Here is a 10234-nt window from a genome sequence, read left to right as displayed (position 1 = left end):
GAGGGCATTCCATAGGCGAGGAGCAGCCGAGCAGAAGGCCCGGTTGCCCATGGTGTGGAGCTTGGTCCTGGGGGGAAGGAGGCGGTTTGTGTTGGCGGAGCGAAGGTTACAGGTGGAGGGTTCTGGGGTGGGGAGATATTTGAGGTAGGGGGGAGCATTTCCGTGGATGCATTGATGGGTCAGAAGGGATATTTTGTATTCAGTCCGGGTGGTGATGGGGAGCCAGTGAAGTGAGTGGAGGATGGGTGTGATGTGGTCATACTTACGCACTCTCATCAGGATCCTAGCAGCGCTGTTCTGGACAGTAGCGGCTGCTGGTTCTCTCTCCACTAGGGGCGCTATACCAAAACATTTTGCAAACATGTACAGTACCACGCAACCGACTCATGGCAAGACGTGAGCGATTCGACTCACGCTCACGGCAATGAATCGGCTCGTATGAACGAGTCGCTCAGCTGTTACTACAACAACACACAACCAGTCAAATAAAGTATAGTCTAATTCACAACTTGAAACACAATATATAAATAGAAAAGTTAGAAACAAAACTCGCTCCGTCTCCAAACACACTCAGATCTCTCCCTCTCTCTCCTTCTCTCTCTCACACACAGCGCGACGTGGAATCGATTCGTTACACAATCAGACCTAGTATATGTAGTATTATATACCAAGAATAACTTCAGTATGAGTACAGGGCTGTACACATATTTTGCATAATTGTTAAACGAGCCAAGGCTAGCTATTAAACTATCGATATGAATCGAAAATCTGGGACCCTGATGTAAACAAGACAAACGTCTTTCTCAGGTCTGCATCCCCTTAACAATTGTGTGTATTGAGCCGTACTGTATTGTACCCATTCTGCAATCTGTTAATAAAGTTTTCATTCATTCATTCATTCAAACATAGACGATATTGAACAAGCCATAATCCACGCATTTTCAATCCAAAAGAAAGAAAGAGAGAGAGAGAGAGAGAGAGAGAGAGAGAGAGAGAGAGAGAGAGAGAGAGAGAGAGAGAAAAGCCAGCGTTAGCTGAGTGGCTGAGAGAGAGAGAGAGAGAGAGAGAGAGAGAGAGAGAGAGAGAGAGAGAGAGAGAGAGAGAGAGAAGTGTTATCTGAGTGGCTGAGAGAGAGAGAGAGAGAGAGAGAGAGAGAGAGAGAGAGAGAGAGAGAGAGAGAGAGAGAGAGAGAGAGAGAGAGAGAAATATCGCTAATCTACCTTGTTGTTGGCAGAGAAGGGCTTGTTGATAAAGTATATCCACTCCATGGCATTGTCCATCCAGCCTGTGTTGATGTCCATCCATTGTCCATGCATGTCCCTCCACACTGCATCCATAATATAGCTTGTTAATAGCCAACAAGTACTGTGAGTGCCTTTGTCCATGTCCGCCTCGAACAGCCTGCAAACTACCTGGTTTTCTATCGCCATGCTCTAAGACAAATTCTAACCTTAACCAACTTTGAAAGAGTGCCTAAGCCTAACCGTTGAAAGAACTTGCCATCACGCTCCAAGACAAACAGCTGCATCTCACAACAACACAACTATCTCTACCAAGCTAGAATAAGCTAGAATTGGAACATTAGAAAGTGGATTCGGCCAATCAGAGATCGTCTCCGCGAAATGCTGCTACGGAAAAAAATACTGGCGTCGGCCAATCAGAGAGCGTCTCCGCGAAATGCGGCTACAGAAATTCTTGACTGCTGCTGCCTAGACCGCTTCAAATCGCGCCCGGATTCCAACATAATAGTCATATTTCAACGCACAACGCGTTACGCACTGATTGGCTGCTACGGATACAGCGATCACACAGTGACGCGCACTCAGAGCGCTGTCGCGTCTAGCCCGGGCCGAGAACAAAAAAAAAAAAAAAAAAAGTGAGTCACTTCCTGTTCAAGAAAACAAGTATTTATTATTTTATTTATTAACGTTATATTGTGCATTGGAAACACAAACATACTTAAAATGAGTAAATATTATTCATTTTAAACATGTTTATATTATTTATAGGGCTATAAAACTAAAAACTAAAGAATTATTGTTCTTGTTATTCTCTCATATAACCAGGGCAGGTTCTGAGGGGGGGCGGCGCCCTAGCGCCCCCCAGTGGCGGCCGCCACTGGTTCTGGATGTATTGGAGCCTCTGGAGACTCTTGCTAGGAATCCTGATGAGAAGTGCTTTCTCGCTGTGTGGCGATGGAGAAAGAGCAGAGAGGAAGAAAAATGAAGATGTTTCCCATAAACCCATTGCTAGCTGTGATGGAGAATGTTGCCCCTACAAATTCCCTAACCTAGTTGTACAGTAAATGACCAAGTAAGGCTTTGTCAGTATTCCAATGTACAGTGTAAAATGTGTGTGTGTCCCCTACCCAACCCCCCCCCCCCCCCACCTCCAATGTACAGCCCCCACCCACCCACCCAACCCCACCCCACCCACCGAACCTCCTCCAATGTACAGTTTCTACATCAAATGTATATACACTCTTTTTCTGGACACTTTTGTATCACAAACAGTACTGTATTTGCAAATCTGATATGTCATAAATGTATAGATGTAGCAGTACTGTCTATCTGTATGTCATGTATGTCATATATGTTATGATGAATTGAAAATGGGGGACCCTGATGTAAACAAGACGAAAGTCTTTCTCTGGTCTGCATCCCCTTAACAATTGTATGTATTGAGCTGTACTGTACTGTACTCATTCTGCAATCTGTTAATAAACTTTTCAATCAATCAATCAATACTTCCCCTCTCATTGTTTACAAGCCAGTTTAAGAAGCAATGATGATGATGGAGAGAACAAAACAATGTTGCTAGCCAACGACTTATGCCTTTAAAATATAGGCAGTTTCAATTATGTAAAGCAATTGTCGTATATTTGGCTCGTACTCTGATGATCTTCCTGGTACTCTGATCTTCTATTAGCTACGTGTCTGGGTCGACCACCGGTCTGTGCAGGTGTATTGTGCAGAAGAATCGAGTCCACACACGAGCAATTTGGAGTGGTATTCTATGGCGCTTTATTTAAGGCTTCCTGGTGATGGCAGTCTTAAAGCTGTCTGAATATCATAATACACACTCTTTTCTGGATTTCCCAGTGTTACAATTATTATTTCAGCTGGTTCTAGTCTTCTTAATCAGCATGGCATGGCAGTAGTTCAGCAACAGGAGCGGAGGGCCTTCATCAACGACCTAATTCTGGTCTTGTCTCGTTCCGTCTGTATTGTGTGTTCTCTCGATCTGTTCTCCGTGCCGTGTCTTAAACCAATAATCACTCCTCCCACCAGCGTCGTCTAGTGACGACGCCTGTAAGAGTTTCAGCCTATCAGACCAGTTTGAGACCATTTGGTGCAGTCTTGGGTCGTATTAAAACTCCCCCTTTTTTAACACTTTCAATGCCCAAAACGTGATAAGACGTTTTATCAGCCCAATGCCTGAATGCCCACGACGACGATTAGCGTTTAATTTTTTATCTGAATTCATATTTCATCAACCGAGTTGGTATGCAGCCCCTGTAGGAGCTCAGATGTGAAAAAACCGCCCCCTATCGTCTCCCAGATGGTAATGCACCCTTTTGGAATGGACTCAATGAAAATGGATGAGAAAAGAAAAATCCGGAATCCACATTTTACTTCTCAGGCATGTAACCCGAGCCGATCGGATTCATTGTGGAGCCTCAGAACAGCGTGGAATACATAATACAGTATGTAGCGTTGGATCAATAAAAGCGATAGATTTTTGGAATGGCGATCAGGAATTGGAATGATCTTTTTGGAGAACATCTGATCTGAGGTAAGGAATCTATTTTACAAGTCTTGGGATAATCAGAGTTGTATTCGCTGAGATCTCAGTGTTCGTCCTATGTGTGTGTGTGTGTGTGTGTGGGCGATCGCTTTGAGGCAATCAGAGAATCGATTTTTCAGATCGCCTATATAGCGTGCATACGTACACATATACTATCGATAATCTAGCGTTTATTTGAAAACGATTCATAAATAGACAGAAAAATGACATGTATTCTAGAATATTCCAGTAAAGGGCGATTATCATGGAATATTTATATTTTCCTTGAAAACAATGGCTTTTCAAAATGCTATAAAATGAAAATGAACTGATAAAAAAACAATCCGCTTCGACAATGTTGACTGGGAAACAAGTCATTGATAAGCGACGGGCAGATTAGACACATAATTTAAAACATAGATTAGGCGTTATTAACGCTAACATTGAAGTGGATGGTGGGCATTCAAGCGGTAAATCAAGATTAAGCTTGGGCTCTGAAAGTGTTAAATTAAACCCTTTTGGATTAATTCTTTCAAATTAGAATTAGGAAATTAGTCTCTAACTCTTAAACACCATTGTATAGACTCTTTCCTTAATATTTCTACTGTTGATTTGAGCTGAAAACAGTTAAAAGGATATTATACATTTATGGCTTATCACAGTTTTAATGTAACTCATAATATTCATAGTTTTAAACTGTTCTTTGTCTGTTGATGGGGTTTATTTGAATTACTTTTAACCTGGAAATGACTTATTGATTAATTCAGTGTGTAATATTAACCAATATCTCTAAAGCTCCTGCTTGATACTAAGCATTATATGTGCTAACAGCTGGTTGACCCTTTTACCTTGGACTGATATAGGTATATTAATGAAATATGAATCACTTGTTCTTCTATTTAGTATGAAATACATGGTAACCAATTAAAACAGTTAATACCCCAGAATCTAACTTTAATGCTTTTGTATAGTGAGAGAGAGATAGATGTTATTTCTTAGCACATTCCTGCTCCTCTCCCCCAATCTCACAACTGCTGCTTGTCCTAACACATCCTTGTGAAATCCTATAGTGAAATATAGGTTCCCAGGACGCCTGTAGCTGTTCCGCAACCGTTCCTACTTCCGGGGTAGGCCTGATTGGCCCCGACAGGCACGTGACCCGCCGCGGCCACGCCCCGCGGCAGCCCCAGGAGCAAGCGCGCTACTGCTGGAGTTCGCTTCGCCTTTCACATCGCTGCCGTTGGCGAAAGCAGACAAATGAATGACTAATTCGGTCAGAAATAACGAATAACGTTAGTAAGCACTGCTTATATGCTTATTATGTCTGCGGGGTACAGTAAACGTTTCTCCCGGTACATTCTGAAGAGCACACCGCTGTATGTTGGAGAACCAGCGGGCTGTATGTTGGAGAACCAGCGGTCTTCCTCACTCGAGTGAGACTAAAGCCGTGCACAGCTCAGCCCTGTGAGACGCTTATGTCTGCGGGGTACAGTAAACGTTTTTCTCCCGGTACATTCTGAAGAGCACACCGCTGTATGTTGGAGAACCAGCGGGCTGTATGTTGGAGAACCAGCGGTATTCCTCACTCGAGTGAGACTAAAGCCGTGCACAGCTCAGCCCTGTGAGACACTTATGTCTGCGGGGTACAGTAAACGTTTCTCCCGGTACATTCTGAAGAGCACACCGCTGTATGTTGGAGAACCAGCGGTCTTCCTCACTCGAGTGAGACTAAAGCCGTGCACAGCTCAGCCCTGTGAGACGCTTATGTCTGCGGGGTACAGTAAACGTTTCTCCCGGTACATTCTGAAGAGCACACCGCTGTATGTTGGAGAACCAGCGGTCTTCCTCACTCGAGTGAGACTAAAGCCGTGCACTGCACAGTCTCTAACAGTGTAACAGTAAGAAGCATTTTGGATAAAAGTATTCTGTACTTCTGTATGACAACAATGTATGCCTTTCAAATGTTAAATGATTAAATGATACACAGCTAAATCTACGCTCTCGCCTCTCATCCTGCTCTCATCCTGCTTTCGCCAACGGCAGCGATGTGAAAGGCGAAGCGAACTCCAGCAGTAGCGCGCTTGCTCCTGGGGCTGCCGCGGGGCGTGGCCGCGGCGGGTCACGTGCCTGTCGGGGCCAATCAGGCCTACCCCGGAAGTAGGAACGGTTGCGGAACAGCTACAGGCTCCCAGGACAGAGCTCAGCTGCTCTTTAAGACAAATTATATGCAAGAATGCAAGGCTATTGTTGTCCTGCCACAAGATAACACTGCCACAAGATAACACTGTTGTGTTACGACCTGTATCTGTTGTCCTAAGGGCTCGCTTGGAGTCATCTGCTGACCCCCATCTGTTGCCCAGCGGCCTTTTGCAACCACAGTTGTTTCCTGCTCAGAGCCTGTTTACAGCTTGTAAACATTACCATGGAGTCATATGTTTAGAACATCATAATCTGTTAAGATTACGTCACAATCGTACCAGGAGACGCACTAGGCTGCAAAATGTATTTGGCAAATGTTAAAATTCTACACGTAACGGCTTTAATGATGAATATGAAGACGCTGGATACCAAAAATCCATTATCTTGAGTACTGGGCTATTCTTCATACATTACGTTATTCCTCTTCTCCTGTTGGATAGAAATAACCAGAATTTCCAGGGAACATTCTGTCTCTTAGTTGGGATGTGTCTTACCATCCCTAGGGAATGGCAACATTTCAGGCATGTCATCCTGATTCTTAGAGTGCCTTCAGTATATTATTTGTGTGTTGATTATTTTGGATGCCACCACTAATGACAAAATAGGTCTGGAATCCTTTTTAAAAACATTTCATTTAAAAATGTTTCCACTTATATTGGCTCCGTTTTTGTTTATCGTGAAGATAAAAAGCCATGACACTCTTTCATTGTCAATTAGACGATAACCTGACAAGGTTTCAAGGAAGCACAGCTCACTTTGTCCAACAATATTACCGTGATGCCGTTTCTGCTTGAGAACAACAACAGCTGCTGGAATAGGCAGGGGTCATCATCTCATATTATCTGGGAAAGAAAAAAACAAGGTATCATTTGTAATTACTTGACACATTACAGCTGGCTCCAAAGGGGAAGTGCAACTTGCTGTGTGGTCTATAATATGGGTGAATTCCCTGTTTCATGCATCAAAAAGCACAACGAGTTTCCTGGGTGCAAAACAGTTGTAATGGCATGGAAAGAGAGAGAGATAGAGAGAGAGATATAGATAGAGAGATAGAGAGGAAGAGTGAGTGAGATAGAAAGAGAGAGAGAGAGAGAGAGAGAGAGAGAGAGAGAGAGAGAGAGAGAGAGAGAGAGAGAGAGAGAGAGAGAGAGAGAGAGAGAGAGAGAGAGAGAGAGAGAGAGAGAGAGAGAGAGAGAGATGCACGCAAGTTGCTGCAACCCTGCTAGCCACAATATTAAGCTGGAGCTCTGGAACTGAAATTAATTCATTGTAGTTATACTGTAAAAACACAAGCAGGTGCATTCAGAATGACTGAGAGGAAGCCAGTGGACTACTATGGGATGATGTATGGACACATCTATCTGTGCGACACATTATCTTGAATGGAGGGAGGTGTTAAAGTACTTGGCAACATGTCCTCCATTCTCTGCAAGACAGCTGCCTAATTGACGCATTGATATACAGATATTTGACACAATGCATGGTGGCAAAAACAACAACAACTTAAGAGCTCTGTTAAGGGGGACATCAGCGTAGGGAAGTGAGCTTTTATGAAACAATGGAATAGTGGGCGGTAAGGCTGTCCCCGAACCCTGTTTTTAGGGTTCGAACGTTCGCCAGGGTTTATCGAACGAACGATATTTTTTTTTCATTTTTTTTTAATAAATTTTCTTTTTAATATTTTTTTTTTTTTTTAATACTATATATATATCTTTTTATTGTATTATTATAGATCCTACGGAGGGCGGCATTGCATAGTCTATTGGTGAAAAACATGTTGTTTACAGTGGTGGCTGTTCATTTAAACATGTAATTAAACAAAGCACTCAGAAGAAAATAAACAAGCTACTGCATCAAAGTTACTACTTATGATAAACAATAGCCCTTGCACACCGCAGTCACGTAAGGGGCTAGATAAACAAAGGCATTCGTTTTGTGGCATTAATGTTATATAGTTAGTGTTACACGTTCAATAACAGGTATTCACTCTTGGTCGACGGGAAGGGGAGAGAGGCGCGCGCCTCGGCTCCTCAACAGACCCGTCCACCGTCTACCTCGGAACGGGGGACGGCAGAGAGACAGAGAGACACCGGCTGCCGCCCGTCCGCCCTCGGCCAGAGTTGTTTCCAACGCAACCACCTCCCGCCATGAAGCTCGCGCTCCGTGGCCGAAAAAGGCTGGTATTCATTAATGATCCTTCCGCAGGTTCACCTACGGAAACCTTGTTACGACTTTTACTTCCTCGGCGGGGAGCTAACGTATTAGCTACGGTAAGTATGTTGTGCTTCTCGCAAGCAGATCAATGGCGGCATTGCCGGAAGTAAAAAACTAATAAACGCTTGCCGATTGGTGGTAACAGCAGAGGCGGGTGCAAGCAGTGTGACGTAATTGGCAGAATCGCCTGTCAATCAAAATTGTTCTATTGCATTGGTTGAGAGCTCTGGTTGAGACAATAGTATCCAGCTACAGCCCGGCAGACCATACTGGTTGAGCCTCTTCACATCGCCTCAACCCCGTGCGCCTCCTTTATTTTTTTTTCACCGAACGTTCGAACCCATTAATTAAAGTCCGAATGTCAGCGTAACGAACGAACGTTCGAACGTTCGAACGTTCGGGCTCAGCCTTAGTGGACGGCCAGGTAGCACAGCGGACTAAGCGTCTGTCTACCACCGCAGAGACACTTGGCCGGTCGTCATACTGGCACAATTGGCAGTGTCAGCGGGAGGGAAGCCGGTGGGTGGTAATCTGGTCGGGACTCCTACAGGTCGGTCGGGGCGCCTGCACAGCGAGGGAGGGAAATGGTGAAGGTAGTGTGACCTCCCACGTGTTACACTTCACCAATGAGAGTCCTCGCTGCCAGATGAAAAGAGGCTGCTGGGTGTCTCCTACGTATTGGAGGAAGCATGTTATAGACTTCAGGGCTCCCTAGACCGACCAGTGCGCACATGCGCGCAACGACTAGGAAGGGGAGGGGGGAATTGGCATAACGACCAAATTGGGATGGGAGGAAAATACAGAGGAGAAAAAGTGGATAAAAAAATTAAAAAAACAATGTAATAGTGAGGGAGGACATCTATCCGCAATAATCAAGTGCAAATACAAGCAGCCGGTCTATAATGGAACTCCTCACTGTATCGCTCATTGCCGTGCCCCCCGAGGCTTAGCTAGATTGAATATACCATATGTTTACCCTGAGCTTTCTCCGTGGTAAGTGGCACTGACGGTGTGGATTTGGCACTATCCTTGACCTTCCCCCGTAATGCATCATCCCAAAAGCTCATTTAGCAAGTCACTTGTATAGACAGCATAGAAACAGGGACTGGGGCTTTCTATTTGGGTTGTTGGATCACTTAATGAATACAATTGATAAAATAAATACAAACTTTTAATAGCAAATAATGGTTGTTGGATCACTGTTATGAATCCAGTGGTTTTGATCTCACGCATGCATAATGTTCTATGCTCACATGCATCACCGTTCCTAAAGCTGAATATCGGAGAGTGACTTTGTGATGTCACCTGAGTGTAATTCCTAGGTCTGCTCCATAGACAGTGAGCTGAACTGATTCACTCATTCGGACGTGACAAATTAACTTAACATTTCAGTGCCCCGTTCATCGTCTATGGAGTAGGCCCAGAGTTTACATAGGTGACATAACACATTCGATGAGGATCTTTTCTACAGTTAGAAATCAGGAAAAAGTGTGTATATGTTAAGACACTTTGACAGAATTGTAGTGGGCCACAACAATTATAAAAGTAAATTCTTTAAATGGGTGGCACTTTACTAAGTGTACGCTTGAGGGCATAGGCTCCAGAGAAGGTTGATTACTCCTTGTTTCATTGTCAGCTAAGTGTGTAGTGTCAGGAAAACCTCCCTTCCCTGAACACGTACCAAAAATATATACAACCCTCGATCGATCGTCACATGAAATTTCAAATCCTGGCCTATTTATGGGCTAACCTTTCCTCCGAAAGAACATTTAAAACAAGTTTAAAAGGCAGCTTCACCTTCACTGGGTTTAGGCTTTAATAAGTGACTCAATGTTTTCTGGAAACATGTAATTTCCCAAAGGGGTGAAATGAACTCCATCACGCAGGAATAGGCCCGGACTGTCAGACCTAATGTGACAATGCTGTTCCCCCGAGGGACTGGTGGAGGAAGGGGACGAGTCATTCATGTTAAGGTTGGTCCCCCGTGGTCCGCCTCGCCCTCTCTTCCACCACACCATATGTAGCCATCTCCCTT

This window comes from Notolepis coatsorum (genome assembly GCF_963971535.1).
Source record: "Notolepis coatsorum genome assembly, chromosome: 19".
Lineage (NCBI taxonomy): Eukaryota > Metazoa > Chordata > Actinopteri > Aulopiformes > Paralepididae > Notolepis > Notolepis coatsorum.
This window is presented reverse-complemented; position numbering follows the sequence as displayed.